This window comes from Haliaeetus albicilla, chromosome 2 (genome assembly GCF_947461875.1).
Source record: "Haliaeetus albicilla chromosome 2, bHalAlb1.1, whole genome shotgun sequence".
Lineage (NCBI taxonomy): Eukaryota > Metazoa > Chordata > Aves > Accipitriformes > Accipitridae > Haliaeetus > Haliaeetus albicilla.
In genome coordinates, this window is record NC_091484.1 from 26,489,762 (window position 1) to 26,506,324 (window position 16,563).

General features: G+C 45.1%; 1 protein-coding gene across 7 annotated transcripts in view; it reads left to right on the forward strand.

Moving 5' to 3' along the window:
* The first annotated feature begins 683 nt into the window (after positions 1–683).
* CPNE4 (copine 4) overlaps positions 684–16,563 on the forward strand; it is a 246,293-nt gene continuing 230,413 nt past the window's right edge. For 3 of the 7 annotated variants that reach the window (XM_069811709.1, XM_069811755.1, XM_069811747.1), the window contains exon 1: positions 686–820. The gene's annotated coding sequence lies outside the window, so the exon portion shown is untranslated. Of the gene's footprint in view, positions 830–16,563 lie in introns of all 7 variants that reach the window. The other 4 variants (XM_069811730.1, XM_069811738.1, XM_069811719.1 and 1 more) reach the window with 4 other exon arrangements.

Here is a 16,563-nt window from a genome sequence, read left to right on the forward strand (position 1 = left end):
ATCCCTCCTCCCTGTTAGGACACCTCGGGCGGCACCGCGGGGTCAGCGGGAGCCCTGATGCGGGCGCGGAGGGGCAGGGGCCCCTCAGCAGCCGGGCGAGCCCCCCCCCGCTCCCTCAGGCCGGCGCTGCTGCTGCTTCCCCAGCCCGTGGGCGCTGAGGCACCCGCGCTGCTTGCGGCCGGTGGGTCTTACAGCCCCGGTTACGCCAGACGCTTAGCCTGAACCAGCCGGCTGGCTGGGAGTACCGGGGGGACTTTGTTAGCCCTCCCCGCTCGCGGCTTCTGGGCAGTGCGAGCCGAGCGGCATTCCTCCCCCGGCGATCAGGTTAGCCGGAGCGGCCCCGGGGAGGAACCGGGTGCTCCCGGCTGGGGGGGGCGGAGGACTACGCGAACGGGACCCGGAGCCCCTCCAGCAGCACTCCGGACCTCGCCCCGCCGCAGCCGGGTCAACGCCGCGGAGGGCAGGGGGAGCGGAGCAGGGCTGGTCTGGCCCGCGCCCGCCGGCCGAGGGCGGCTCCCTCCTCGCCGCAGCCCGCAGGGGGCGCTGCCGCAGGCTCGGCGGCTCCGGCACCGCTGGGGCCGGGCGGCTCCGAGCGGGGAGGGCGGGCGGGGGGTGGGGGGGGCAGCGCCCGGCCCGGCGCGCCCGCCCCCTCCCTTCGTCCCCTCCCCTCGGCGGCGGCGGTGGAGCCGCCGGGCTCCCTCACTCCTCTTCAGATGGGGCTCGCCCAGCCGGAGGGACAGCGCTCCTGCCCTCCCGCCAGCCGCTGAGAGGGACCCGGCGCGGGCGAAGGGGGCTTCCCGCCGCCGGCGGCAGCAGGCAGGTAGGGGCGGTCGGCGCACCTGAGGGGAAGTGCGGGGCGGGCGCGCGGGGCTCTGCCGCCCCTGCCGTTGGCGGCGGTTTCGGCGCGAGGCTTCGCCCGGGCGCCCCGGCCGTTGGCGGCGGGCGCGGAGCGGGGCGCGGCGCACGTGGCGCGGGCGGGCGGGCGGCAGCCCACCCGCCCTCCTCCCGCCTCGGCGCCGCCGCTCCGCCCGGGTCTTCCCGCCGGCGGCTTCGAGGGGGAGCGGGAGCCCGGGCGGGGACGCTGGTCTTCCCCCTTGGCCCGAAGGGGACGTAGTTCCTCTAAGGAGCCGCGAGCCTCCCATCGCCCGTGCCGTCTCCGCTTTCGGCTTGTCGTACGAAGGTGGCAGGCGGAGAACAGCTCCGTTACTTGTGAAATGGTTGTATGTCGGCTTAGGTGGGGTTCTTCCCGTCCGCTACCGAAGACGCAGAGCCGATACGGTTAATTTCTGGGGTTGGTAGGTGAAAGGCAGGACAAGTTCCTTATGCCGCTAAAGCGAGAGTTAGGGCTTGCCGAGTTGGTTTAATCTGGTGCTCTCGTAGCTCCAGATCAACCTTTTTCATTAAAAGGGAGAAAGCCGGATCCAGTTCTTGCAGCTTTTGATCGATTAGAGCTCCCTCGTGGAAACCAGCAGGGAGTTTTACCTGACTGAGACCTGTAAAATTGTCCTGGGGTTTGTTACACAGCTGGCTGCAGGTGTGCAGTACGGGCTCAGTTAGGTAACTTCGCATCTGGGTCTTGTCTTCACCGGTCCACCTGAAGCACTTTCCCATCAAATTAGTTTCCGTGCTCCACTTTCAAGAGCCAGCCTCTCCACCTGACACATCCAAGCCGGAGGGCTGTTTTACCTGCCTTAAAGAAGAGTAAACCTGTTGGCTAAACAGAGAAACAGGTGACACTCGTTGGAGATGGTGATTGAAGTTTAGAAATGCTCCGTGTGTTTCGATGGCAGTGACAGGTAAAGTCAACTGTTTTCATCCCGAATGCATTTTATTCCCTATTGCTGGTGTTGCAGTTGAGCCTCAGGAGCCCTAGTCAAGAACCAGGGACCCAGCTGTAACAGGTGTACAGGCATGCACTAAAGAGCATGCTTTCTGGTGTGATTATGCAGAAATGTTACAGAAAACAGAGCATTGCCCCCAGAAAAGCTTGCAGGTTGCAGTTTCCACACATGTGAGCTGACTGTTCTTCAGTTATTGCTGTTCCATTTTTTTCCTGTGTTACTAAAATACCTGACAGTAAGCAGATTAAGGATTCTAGTCAGCTGTTTGTGGAACTTTTCTCGTTGCTGCAACTGCAAATGGTGATGTCAAATGGCTTTTTTTTTTTTTGAAGGCATGAAAGTAAAACGGAAACTTTCTTGCACTTCAGATAACAGTAATATAGGACCAGACTTGGGGAGGGTGGGACAGACAAAACCCAACACTGTTTCTTTGTGTTGTAACTACTTTCAGATGAGAAAACTCCTTTGGGATAGGGTTTCTCAAGTTTGTTCTTGGGTCCTTGGAATTTCAGGTGGCAAAAGTCTGATCGATCTAGCTCTTCGAGTGAGAAAAAGGCACTGTATTGTGGTCTGTGGTGTTTGAATGCACATTAGTGGAAAGTTTCAAATAGCCTTAAAATAATCCTTAGTGGGGTAGGTGTATTTGCTATGTCTGGGGCAATGGAATTTGGTTATAAAAGAACAGGTAGTGTTTCTGAGGTAGGGCATAGCAGCGTAACTATGTTGACTTTAGTACTTCAGTACTGGTGTTCCGAAACTGACACCACGATCCAGTACAAATACATGCACGTAAATTCAATGTCTGTGGATAGATGGGTTGGTATCGCTAACCTCATGGCCACATTGGAGGCTTGGATACCTAATATCCTTAAGGATAAGTCTACGGAGAAACACAGGCATGTGCTGAACAGCTTTCCTGGGCTAAGATGAAAGAAAACAAATTGTCTGTCACTAAAGTTAAAAGTATTCAGGAAAGCTGTTAATAACACTGAAAAAGAGATTCTTAATACGCATGTGAAGAGCATTATCAGTTTGTGTAGCTCAGTAGCCAGCGTGTTGCTGGGCTATCATGCCTAACTGCCCATCTCCTAATCTTTGGGAAGAGATTTTTCTAAAATAGGGTGCTTAAATGTACTGCAGTTCAAAACACTGAGGTGAGGTTAGTTACGGTGAACTAATTCTACTTGTAAGATTGTATATTTGTACCTTGGACAGAAAAACTATCTTCTTAGCAGCATGCCAAAGCTTGGAGCTCTCCGCAAGCAGAAAAGCTAATGGAGTACGCGTTGTGGTGTTACGTGCTCAGTGCTGTTTTACAGGAGACATTTACAGGGCAGCTATCACTGACATATTGCAATTGCTGATTTGTCTTCGTAGGGCTGGAATAGGAGAGTACCATGAATGTGGAGAGATTAAGTGCCTTGCTGAGTCACTCGGGAAGTCTGAAAGAGTAAGAAGTTGAAGCCAGGTGGAAAAAGGTCTAGCCTGGCAATCCTACCTGGATTGTCTGCCTTGTTGCCTATAGATTGTTTGAATTGTGCTATAAAATAAAGATATTTCTAGGTATCGCATCCGATGGTTGGCTGACAACGTTCAAAGTTTAAAAAGTGTTTTTCTTCTGTTATATGGCTTGCTATGTCTTTGCATGCACATGGTATTTGGTAGGCATTTGTATTTTATTATGCTGTCATAGCTTTCCTTTTCCTAGGTTTGTTGTTTTAATGTTTTAAAATCAGCTAGTAGACTCCATGCAAAAACAGTGCTCTGTTAATGGATTGTTAGAGTGGGGAATTTGAATGTGAGACAGCCAGCGGTCAGCATTATGGTTCCTGATGCCACCATTAGTCAGCAACACTTCATATAAATATCCAAACTAAAATTTACTGTCATCTGCTGTAGTGTACTTCATCTGAAAGGTGACTTTAAGCAAGCAGGAAGATCTAACTTGAGGACAAAGAATACATCCCTACAAAGAGCTGTGCTGAGGTTGCTGTGAAAATGGTAACTTGGGGGTATTTAAGCATTTGTGACTCAAATGTCCATTTTTGCTCTTAACAACTGCAACGTGAAATTTTGAAGAGTGACTAAATAGTTTTTTACAAGATGCCTGACAGCAAAACCTCTGCGTAGTAAGGCACGCTGCTCTGAAGAGCTCTGCTTTTGTCTGCACTTGGAACTGAAGTGTCCTTTGCTGGTTCAGTTGCATGTGCCACTAATGCTAGCTGTTGGCAGTGAGAGGCATTTATTCTGTGTAAACTCAGATTTGAGTAGCTGAAGACCCTTGTGTTGTCTCTTGCTAATCAGCCAATTGTAGTTTCTGTGTTTGCTGCAAATTAACAGACAGAAGTTGGGTTAATTTGCTTCTGCTTGCCCTTTTTTGCTGCAAACACTACACAGTTGTGAAGTTGCCTTCTAGCTCTGGTTTAGGAACATATTCTTCTTCAAGGTGGTATGTGTGTCCTTAAACAGTCCTGATTCACAAAGAAAGGTAAGTTTGAAACTGGCATTTGTGCCCTAGAAAAAGCTACACAGAGATAAGGAGAGCTGCATGCATGCTTAAAAACTAACATATGCCCAAGCGTTTTGGTGAATAAGCTTGAGTGCTTTGCTGAATCTCAGCCCTGAGTGTGCAGAAATACTACAGCTACGGGGTCTGCTACAGCCGAGTACAGTACTTGTCGTGTAGTTCAGTGCAGGTGTTCAGAGACCGTCTGAACTGCAAAAATGAATTGGGAGTGGGTTCATACACGCTATCAGACGAGAATGGAAATGTAACAGTGCAAGTGGCTTGGTTCAGGCTTTGCTGGGAAATCTTACCTGGACTTAGCCCTTTCTCTCCCATACTCAAGTACTGGGTGAAAACCAGTGCAGCGAATGGCCCAATTCCCATGCATTTCCTTGAGAAACCAGGAGGCAAAGGGCGCGTCTAGGTAAACTGTCCTGGGTGTTCCACCAGTGGCCTGCAGAAACCGTGGGCTTTGTCCGATATTAACATTTTTGCGGCAACCTGTGATACCGATTTGACAGGCGGGGAGGCGCAGCCCCGGCCCCGATCCCCCGCCTGCCGGCCGCCTCATCCCGTCCGCCTGCCCCGGACCGACGAGGGCAGCGGGGACGCTGGCGGCCTCGGGGCTCGGCTGCCTGGCCGGCGCCGGTGCGGCGTCGGCGGGGCCGGGCGACCGGGCTGCCCCCGCCCCCTTCCCCTCCCCGGGGGCGGGCGCCGTGCGGAGCCGCCAGGGGGCGCCCAAGGACTGGCGGAGGGCGGCGGCCGGGCGAGGCGCGGCCGCTCCCCTCACCCCTTTCCCCCTCCCCCGGGGGATCCCAGCCAGTTTTCGGAGCGGGGACGTCGGTCCCAATCGACCCGACCCGTTCCCGGCGTGCGCATCACCCGCCTCTTCAGCGTGAGGGGCTGCCTTGTGTTGCAAAGCGGCCGGGTGTCGCAGGGCCCTGGGGAGAGGGTGTCCGAGCGCCCCGGCCGGTCCCCACGGGGAGCGGGCCCTCCGCGTTGGTGGGCGAGCTGCTGGAAGGGGGGCGTGGCGCATGGAAAATGCCGCTTCGACAGAAGTCCTTCGACAGCAAGGTCCTCTCCTTGTGGGCCTGGTTACGTATAGGAGCTTGTCTGGCTGGGAGGAGTTTCCTAACTTAGCTCGTTGCCCCCGCCACCGACCTCGTACCACTAACCTTGCCTGCTTTTCCAGCCCAGGCCCTCCGCAGCTGGAAACGAAATGGCTGCCAGCTGCTTTGGTAGCCTGACTGAAGGAGCGCAGGATGGGGTGTGAAGAGGACCCTTGGCCAGGCCAGCCTTTTGTGGCTAGAGCAGTGATTGCCGGCTGTAGCTACCCACGTGACTTTGATTCCTCATTTATTTTCAACAGATGCATGATTGACACAGGGGGAGTGCCTACAGCATTTAATTTGCTAATGAGTGTCATTCATGGACCAGCAAAGCCTGTAAGTGTCTGTTAGGGAGTGTTGGGGTAGTACAGAATAAGATTCCCTTTAGTTGAACAGCAGACAAATGGAAAGCAGATGTGCTCTAAGTAAGAAGTGTTTTCTTGGTGGAAAAGATTGTGAGCTGTGGAACTGCTCTGGCATGACACCTGTGCAGTTAATCCATGCTTTCCTAATCTACTGCCTGCTGTAATTTCCTCTGGTGAATTATTTACTGTGAATTGCTTACTAAATGTTATGTAGATTGTCAGTTATCAGGCAGCAAGACAGATATTCACTGTGCATCTGGAGAGGGCAAGGCACCCTTCTCACAGCTGGCAGAAGCCAGTCATTTGGCTGTGGGGTGCAGCTTGGACATGGGTGGTATTTAGAATTAATTTCTAACTCTTTTTTGATTGTCTGTTTACTTAAGGGAGTTTCTCATCTTGCATTATGTTGTCTAGAGCCTTCAGGCAAGATTGTTGTCTTTAGTAATGCCTGTCACTGTGGCTCAGCATAATGTGAAGGACTAGGATTGTTAATGTTAGTTGCTACCTAGAAGGATTCTGTCAATAAGCAACTCAATATTCTGACACATGCAGAATTGGCTTGTTGAATTAAAAAATATCTTGTAAAATATCTGCAGTAAGAGAGTATCTGTACAGAGGGGCTGTAAGTGACTGGCACTTTGATGTCAATGCCAGTAAAATCCTTGGAAATGTGGACAAATGAATAACCCACAGCTAACAGTGGGCTCAGTAATGTAGACAGCTGTTTCTTATTCGGTTTAATGCTAATTGCAGCTGCTGTTACCATTGTATTTGGGAGGTGATGGAGTTGCATGTCATTTATATACTCCTGGTGCAAATGTTGTGTTGGTACATCGTGTGTAGGTAACGGATAGAAGCAGATGCTTTTACTTGACTGTTCATGATACCATAAAACTTTCACCATAAATTAAGGTTCACTGAGAAAGATTGACAATGACTTAGAGATCTTGCCAGACGCTTGGCCAGATAGGCTTATCTTTGCATAGTGATCAAAGAAATGAGGAAGAAAAAAAAAATCTATGAAATTATTTGTATGGAATCACCGTATAAGTGAAGGAGAGGAGAAGAGTAAGGGAAGGGGAAATAGAAAATTGGGCTAGCCTGTCAGAGTGGTTTAAGTAGGGTCCAGTTCCCTGTGAGGGATTGCAGGCAGCTTGTGAACTGCCTGGGTATGTTCTTTTTGAACTTGCAGAAAGGCTTTCAGTCTTAAGCTTGTGTTGACAGTCTGGGTTGAGGCTCAGCTTCACTTGTGTGGAAGAAATGGAAGCAGGTTTTTGTTGTGGTACAGCTTGGGTTTTGGTTATTTTGCAGATGTGTAAAATACAATGTCAGCCCTCATGTTGTGGCTGACAGTACACACTGGAGTTGGCACAGACAAGCAGAGAAAGAGAAAGCAGAAACTTTTAAGGTGTGTGTAATTTTCTCTGAATTTAGGAAAAGTCTTTTTGTCTCTTCATCTAGATTCACTGCTGCTTGACTAACTTTAATTTTAATTTTGCTTCTCTTTGTGACATAAGCAGCATTGATAGAAATTCCAAGTAAATATTTCTATCAGTTTTGATTTGATATCTTAAAAGCTCAGGTGCAACTTATAGGAAAAATGACAGTATCAGTCCTTCTCATGTCCATCAAAATCTTATCTTCCAGAAGAAAGAATTGTGCTGTAGGACTACAGAGTAGTCAGAACTGGGGAAGCTGGTGAACTATATTTGAAAGTCACTTTTTCTTGGCAAGATCAGATACCTTCTATCTCCCTCTGTTGAAGGGCTAGGACATGAAGCAAAATAAATGTTTGTTATAGGTATGTTGTAACTGCAGTTTGAAATGTCAGATGCAGCTTATAATTAGAAACAGGAGACTAAAACCTCATCTCTCTGAATGTAGATCTGTAATGAATGGCTGATTTGGAACAAAGTATATATAAAAAAAAAAGCATGAAAAGTACTTAAATGTTTTTATGAGATTATCCCTTAGTATTGAATTAAATATTGCCTCACTTCTGTAATTATTATAAGTGCCAAGGATGATATGAAAGTGATTATAGAAGAAAATCCTTTTTTAGGTGGAATTATATTAGTCTTGTTTATAGGTGGTCTATGTTCAACTATGGACCCAAGGAAGATACACCACAAGATAGAGCTGAATAAACTGATGTAGTGCTTCCCAATCAACTCAAAACAGTTTGAAAAATAAGAATAACTGCAACATTGAATAAAATTGACTGCAAGGATAATTTTTCTAGAGAAGTAGTCTTTAGGTGATTAATTCTTAAATGTCTTCCATGGACTGCTAAGGGAGATGGTATTCCAGTTTTTTGCACATGAAGATAAAATGTTTAGTTCGTAGGGACTTATTATGAACAAAGACTTTCTCATTTCATCAGTGCATTCATAACAATAGAATTTTAAGAACTCTTCAGTGTACTTGGTCAGCAGCATAGATCCTGTTAGAGACCCTGTTAACTGCCCTGTCCTGGTTTCAGCTGGGATAGAGTTAACTGTCTTCCTAGTAGCTGGTACAGTGCTATGTTTTGAGTTCAGTATGCAAGAATGTTGATAACACACTGATGTTTTCAGTTGTTGCTAAGTAGTGTTTAGACTGAAGTCAAGGATTTTTCAGCTTCTCATGCCCAGCCAGCGAGAAAGCTGGAGGGGCACAAGAAGTTGGCACAGGACAGAGCCAGGGCACCTGACCCAAAGTGGCCAACAGGGTATTCCATACCATGGGATGTCACGTCTAGTTTAGGAACGTCCAGTTTAGGAACTGGGAAGTGGGGGCAGGGAATTGCCACTCGGGGACTAGCTGGGTGTCGGTCGGCAGGTGGTGAGCAATTGCACTGCACATCATTTGTATGTTCCAATCCTTTCATTATTGCTGTTGTCATTTTATTAGTGTTATCATCATCATTATTAGTTTCTTCTTTTCTGTTCTATTAAACTGTTCTTATCTCAACCCACGGGTTTTGCTTCTTTTTCCGATTTTCTCCCCTATCCCACTGGGTGGGGGGGAGTGAGTGAGTGGCTGCGTGGTGCTTAGTTGCTGGCTGGGGTTAAACCACGACATGCCCCCACAGGGAAAAGCTAATGCAATTAGCTGTAATGCTCTCTCTTGGTCACTTTGGTCACTCTTCACTGTGTGCGAAGACACTATGATATACGTAACTGAAACCCAGTTATTTATTGACCGAGATGTGTAGTAGATAACCAGGATTAGCGAGCAACCAGGCAAAGCATTGACATACCACCTCTAGGTGAGACACATGGTTCAGAGAATCACAGAATAGCTGAGGTTGGAAGGGACTTCTGGAGGTCATTTGGTCCAACCCCTAGTGCTCAAGCACCGCCACCTGCAGCCAGTTGCCGAGGACTGTGTCCAGACAGTTTCTAAATTTCTCCAAGGAGGGAGACCACAACTTCCCTGGGCAACCTGGGCCAGCACTCCATCACCCCCCCCAGTGAAAAATTGTTTCCTGGTGTTCAGGAGGAACCTCTTGTGTATCAGTTTGTGCCCGTCGCCTCTGGCCCTGTCACTGGGCACCACTGGAAAGAGCCTGGCTCTGTCCTCTGTGCACCCTCCTTTCAAAGATTTGTATACATTAATAAGATTCCCCCTGAGCCTTCTCTTTTCCAGGCTGAACAGTCCCAGGTCTCTCAGCCTTTCCTCAGAGGAGAGATGCTCTGGTCCCTTCACCACCGTTGTGGCCCTTTGCTGGTCTCTCTCTTACTGAGGAGCCCAGAACTGGACACAGCACTGCAGCTGTGGCCTCACCCATCCTGGCACCATTGCTGGCCTGGCAGTCATTGGGAAAGGTTGACTGCTACTGCTTCTTGGATGGACTGATTCTCAGTCTTGCTGAGCTGCTATATTCCGACTCCCTGTTTTTTTTTTTTTTTTTTTTCTACTATAGCTTTTCATGTTTGTCTTTTGTGTTTTTTTTTTTCTTGAGTCCTTGAACTGTTAACAACCTATCTTTCAAGGATCTTGTGTCTGGCTGCAAGTTCACCGTTCTTACCTATCATGGCTCTAGTCTAAGTGTTGTCACAGCTTTCTTGCAAGCTGGCAGTTTCCTTAGTCTCATCCAAGGTTATGTGGTTCTGCTGTGTCAAAACTAGGCCTTGGATCACAGACAGCTGAACCCCTAGGAGGAGGATTCACACAAAGCTGAGGTGTGAAATCAGTATGAGCTATGCTGTGCTGATTCCCTTAGGAGGACACACAGTGAAGAGCAGCTGCAAGGTTATTTGAACTACTTTCAAAATAACTGGATGCCTGCAGGAGAAGCCTCATAACTTCAGCCTTCTCAACACTGGACTTTTACCATCAGTGTGATTTTGTACATATTTCTGACACTAATGTGGTTTATAATGGGCTCTTTGCTTGATCTTAGTGACAAGTGGTGCTGATATGGATTGCCTATGGTAAGGAAAGCTTTCTTGGTTTTTGTGCCAGGGGAGGTTTAGATTGGATATTAGGAAAAATTTCTTCACTGAAAGGGTTGTCAGACATTGGAACAGGCTGTCTAGGGAAGTGGTTGAGTCACCATCCCCAGGGGTATTTAAATGATGTGTAGATGTGGTACTTAGGGACATGGTTTAGTGGTGGACTTGGCAGTGCTTGGTTAACGGCTGGACTCTGTGATCTTAAGGGTCTTTTCCAACCAAAATGATTCTATGATTGTGATTCTAAAAAAAAAAAAGGCACAAAAGCCATCAAGAAAAAGAGGAAGGTGAAGCTCAACAGGTTGATGAGAGTTGTAAAGGAGTGATTGATTGACTGAGGGTGAGAACCAGTACAGTGGTCAGCTATGTTACATGCTATTTGATAGTTAGGAAAGGCTGGTACAGTAGGTAGAATTGGAGAGAAGGAAAAATAAGAACAGGTTTTATGAAGAGAGGAGAAGATATGTTTGGTATTTCCCAGGAGGTAGAAGGATCAAAAATTACAGGTGGGTTTTAATGAAAAAACAGCTGATGAAGTTCTGACTCTTGTGAAATGCAAAGCAAAGCTTACATTGCCTTCACTTGTGCTGGAATTATTCTTGTCTTGAATGTCAGGAAAGAAAGAGAACATCAGGAAATAGACTAAATTTTTTGTTGTATTTGTAAGTTTACAGACTTGGAACACTTGTTATCTGCAATGGAAGATCAGGTAAAACACTGAGAAAAACTTTCTCACTGGAACATTAATGTAACTCAAAAAAATTTCTGAAGGAAGTGAGATTTCAGTTGTCTGGAAGTTTTAAGAACAGAGAGTGTCTACCATGAGGTTTTGAGATACAGTTAATTCAGTTTGGGGGGCAATTGATATTTCAGCCACACCTTTTGCGATTTTATAAAACTTTTCATAAAGCTGACTTTCAAGTATGTTTGATCCTTTCTACACAGGAGGCAAAGCTTTCTTAAATTGTTGATTTCTATGCAGTATATCAAGGAAGCCACCACGTTTCTGACATAAAATCACAAGTGGTAACAAATTGCGAAAATAGTGTGGTTTGTTTGGGGATGTGTTTTTTTTCTTTTTTCTTGAACTAAAATTTCTGATAATGTGCAGCAGGTAATGGTATTACTTTGTGAACTGGCTATTTATTAATGCTCTTTGATCTTTTTACTGTTGCAATTTAGATATTTATTCTGACTACCAAAAGTAGCCCCTATGACTTGCTATTATGTGCAAGTATTGGTCTGACATCTTTGAAAAGTGCCACCCCTCTTTTGCTGCTAGAGATATGTAACGTGTGACGTGAGTGACTTCCCACTACTTCTTAGGAAAAGGGACAGAAGCTGTGGTATCTTCATCTAAGAGGTGCCACTTAAAGTTTCAGGCATAGTGGCATAAGCATTCATCGGGTGTTATCAAAGTGATTGGCACATCGGTCATCTTCTAACTACTTCTGCAATAAAATGTAAATAATTGGATTGGTAAGGATCATTTTATGCACTGGAGTGGTGGTGTTTGTGTGTGGTGTGGGTTTTTTGTTTGGTGTAGTTTGTCATTTTATTTTGGTTGTGGGGTTGTTTTTTTGTGAAGTCCACAGTTTGAGAGCAATTAAATTGCAGCAGTCTTTACAGGACAATTGCTACTAGTTTTGTTTTTAGAAACAATCAACTGAATGGGTGACAAGACTGTATACTTTCTGAAGTCCTTATTTTTATCAGAATGTGATGCAGAGGAAGGCCTTTCTTCCATCTGTGATCTTTATACTTCAGGTAGCAAAACAACAACTTGCAATGGTTCTTACATTCAGCTGAAATTTCTTACAGCAGTGTTCTTTCCAGGTATTCACCTAATTATGGGTTGAATTTGCTGCCTAAGTAGATGGATTTGCCTTTTTGTTTGTTTAAAAAAAAAAAGTCAAGAATATCAGAGACCAGTTGTTTGAAGTTCAGTAAAACCTTTTTTGAAGGAGCATCTCTGAAACTTTTTGGAGTTAAATGCTCAAAGAGGTGTATTTGAAGGTTAGCAGCGATTCTCAGGAGGGTGACTGGGGAAGTTTGTAAAATTAGCTATTGTAGTCTGCAGTGGAAATGGCTTTTGTTTGAACCAAAGTTTAACCAGTTTAACCAAAGTTTAACTGATATTCACAGAAAGTAGTTTTCACAGTGAAGATGCTTATTTCCTGCCTTAAATGAATCTTTAATTTCTATACCTTGCTACTTGTGATGTGAATGTATTGGTTTCCTTTTCTGTCCTATTAAGCTATATTTGGCCTTCTTTTACTGAAATAAATCTAGTCCTGACAGTTTTCTTTGATAAATACTACCTACACAGTATTAAGAAAGTCTAAACCTGGTCTGTACTAAGTATAAGATGAAGCATGACTTTCATAAATGATGATGAAGCCAAATGTGTTCTGTAGGCATTTAGGATCATAATTGGCAAAAAGATTTTTACATGACTTGAATTTTATTACCTTCTTAGGTATAATGCATTTCACTGTGGGCAAATAGTTACTGTATAATAATTCTCTTTAGTGAGTACCCAGAGTTAATTTACTTATTTGTGCTTGTCTTGGTGGTGTTTTATTGTGGAAGTAGTTATGTTTAACAACCCATTTAGCAGGTGAATAATTCTTTCATGCTGTTGTATCCATTTCCCAGTGACCATCTGTGACTTGTCAGATACTAATTTTTTCAAAGGATGCAGTTTTATATCTGTGACCAGAGGCTAAATTGGAGTTGAATGAAATAGTGAAGTGAGAATGTTGAGTGTTTGATCAATTTGAAATGGTCCGTTTCCCCTGCAGTTCAAGGGAATCAGGGAAGACGGATGCAGCAAGTGACTTGCAATGTAGCTAATCTCCTTGACTTCACTGACAAAATATGAGCTGCACTCAAGCCATGTTCACAAATTGCTGCTGCACAGGTTGTCAGCAGAATGCGTGAGATCTGCAAAAGTGGCAGTGCCCAGTGGTTTCTGAAAGGTATGGGAAAACGAAGTGGAGAGTAGCCCTAACATTTTTCATGCAGCTGTTGCCAAGAAACTTCAGTCAGACATAATCTCTTACTGACTGTGGTTTCCTTGGCTTAGTGATGATGTAAGTTAGACCACAAAATCAGTCTTTCTAAACTGATTCTGATGTGACCTATCCCTGGCTCTGACAGCAAAGAACTTTTGCAGTGTGGATTTTGTGCTATTATTTTTAAAACTGAGTATGGATACTGTAAGCAGATGGAAACCACCCAGTGGAATTGCACTTGGAAAACAAGGTAGAAGTTCAAGTTACTCATGCGTTGAAGTGGAGGAAAAATTAGTATGCAGCTAAAAGCTTATGAGTAAGTGAAGGATTGGTGTTAAATGTTCTTAATAGCTATGTGTTGGGAGGAAAACACAGGAGCTGCTATCTGTGGAAAAAGTTATGCATTAGCTGTCAGTATAAAATGTCTTGTGAGCCTTGTAAGGAGTGAGATAGTTACATTTGGCTTGTTTGGTTCGTAATCTGCCACAGAGAGTGGGTTGCCAGGATTCCTGCTGCAGAGTGACCCGTGAGCAACAGAAGCTTTGGAGCAGAGGGGCTGAAAGGTGTCAGCAGGGTTGGAGATGGATGGAGCCGCTGAGGTCCTTGTGGGAAGTCCTACCTGAATTGTCTGTTAATACCTGCTTACCTGTGCATTTGGGCTTACATAGATGGTGAGTGTCAGGAAGGGCCCCTTGTGTCAGCTCCCACAGTGAAATTCTTTGTGTTAACAGGGTGTGGTTAGTGAGAGCTCGTCATCCCTTTTCTGTTGAATGGTCTCTGGGGTTTCTCTTTAAGTGCCTTGGGTAAATGTATTGAAGGTATATGCGGATGCTGGTGTGAGGGTCTTAGGCCTGCAAAGGCCGGGCACTCCTGTTTTAAACAGTTTGCTAGATCATATTCGATGCTTGCAATCATCTAGATATGTTTCCAAAGATGCACTCAGACCTTAAATGGAAAAGATTAAACAAGCTTTGAGCATAAATGTGATTTAGCAGCACAGGTTTTGCCAGCTGTCACTTGGCCCTGTCTCTGTGCTGTGCTAGTCACCACCCAGGTATTGAGGGTACAGAGAGAAAGGCTGTGGGATCTAAGGGCTCTGATAGGGTAACTTTTCCTTTTCTCCTCAGTAGAAAGCAGATGATCAGAACATTTCCCTGTTGTAAGAAAGAAGCAAGGATGCTTAAAAATCAAATCCAGTGATCTCAAGGAAACAAGAGCCTGAAGACAAAGTTCCTGTTCCACTGCTGAGAGCATTTTTCTTGTTTTAGTAATCTATACCCAGGAGTCCTTTCATTTTCAGCATTAGTCCCACTCCATATTTTCATGACATCTTGTGAACAAGAAACATGAGGCCAAGATACTAAGACGTTTTTGTTAATTTTATTCTTACTTTTAGGGTGTGAGGTTTAAGTATTTAATGCATGTGTAATGCTTTGAAAATAGAAAGTGAGACAGGAAACAGTATTTTCTGGTACATTTTTTTTTTCTCTGGGAGTTTATCATGTAATGCATCATTTGAGAGTATGACTCTGAAAGCATAGCTGCTTTTCTCTTCCTAACTATTCTAGGATAAAATGTCTGTTGGTATAATTTGTAAACTGTAAGCTCTGTTGGCTCCTAGTTACTTCTTTGAAGAATAGAAAAATAAAAATGAAAGCTACGGACAGCATCCTAGAAGTAAGTGTAAACATCTGAAAAAACGAGTATTTTTTGTGTTCTATTTAAACAAATGATTTATAAAGATTTTCAACCGAGTATTGGTTTTTTGTTTTATTCAGAGATAAAAAGGATTTTTTTTAGCACTCCTTTAATCTCTAGTGCTCAGTTCTACTCAACTCTTACTGCTAGTGTATTTTAAAGTAGAATTTAAGGTGTTTGTGGTTCTCCTTAACCATACTATTAAGATGGAAACAATTTTAAAAATTACTTCTAATTACTTCAAAGTTATTATGTAACTCTTATTTTTCTAATTCTAGAACTATACTTCCAATCTATTGACCTGGATGGAAGCAGATTTGCATTCTGGCTTTCATGTGTCAGGAAACACTTGTCTTTGCTTTCAAGGTGTGGTGAATAAAGTATTTTGTTTGTTTGGCCACTGAAGCAAGTAACTGCAAATGTTTGTTTGGTTTGCTCTGATACAAATCTTCATCTAATTGTTTTTCATTTTGAAAGAAAAATGAAAGATTTTCTTGAAGATTTGGGAGGATCAAATGACATATTCCTTCCCTGAAAACAAAATTTTGATTTCATCTGAAGTAGTTTTCATGGCAGCAGACCACATAGGTGTCCCTGGAAAAAAAAAATCACCCACAAGAATTGCCAGTCTGTTGGTGCACAGGCCAATGATTAGAGCACTTTCTGTGGTTAGATTGAAACTTTTCTTTTCCTGCAAAAGGCTTGTGCTGGAGCTGGGCCAGAGGACAAGAGAACCATCTGGCTTCACAGTAGGGGGAGGAGGTGCAGTGCCTCTGGCTTCACCTTGTATTGGAGTACATTACATGCAGGGGTACACCGTCTGCGGGAGAGACCAAGGCAGCATCAGTAAACTGGATTAGTATCACTTATATTTGGAAGGAGGAAAGCCTTTGAATCCTGTTGGTTAGAGGAAGGACTTGAATCTCTCTTTCTTATCCGGGGCCAATATCCCTTGGACAAAGAAAGGGCTGGTAACAACTCTTCGCTGTAGATCCTAATTCAGTTTTTAGTTGAAAGTGCTTAGCAAAGTGAGTGGAAATCACGAATAACTTAGTGTGACAGAGACTGAAACTCTGGGGTTTTGGGGTTGTTTTTCCAAATAAACGTTTTCAGTAGCTCTCCACCTATCCAACTCAACTTGATTGGAAACTCCAAACGGTATTGCTGTTGCACAGGGTGTTACTATTAGCTGTTGGGGAAAGTGGTGACTCTCAGCTTTTTCTGCTCTTGTTCCTATAGGGAGGGACCAAGGTATTCTGGGGAAAGCAGGGTTCAGGTGTGAGGGACAGCTGGACAGCAATGCAGGGTGACAGATCTGCCTTCGCTCCCTGTCATGGTCTCTCTTATGAGGTGTGTATTTGGGAGCAGGTTTTAATCCCCCGGGAAGGAAGAGGCAATATGAAAAGTTGAAGCGGGATGAAAATGAAGGGAAGACTAAAAAGAAAAACTGCCTTTGAAGTCACAGTCTAACCAGCCTATGAAATCTTACAAATGTTGAATAGTGTTGCTCTTCTGTGCCTTGATAAATGAGTAACAAACATTGCTGCTGTGCTCTTTCAAATCCTGCGTGAAGAGGGGAAGTAATGCT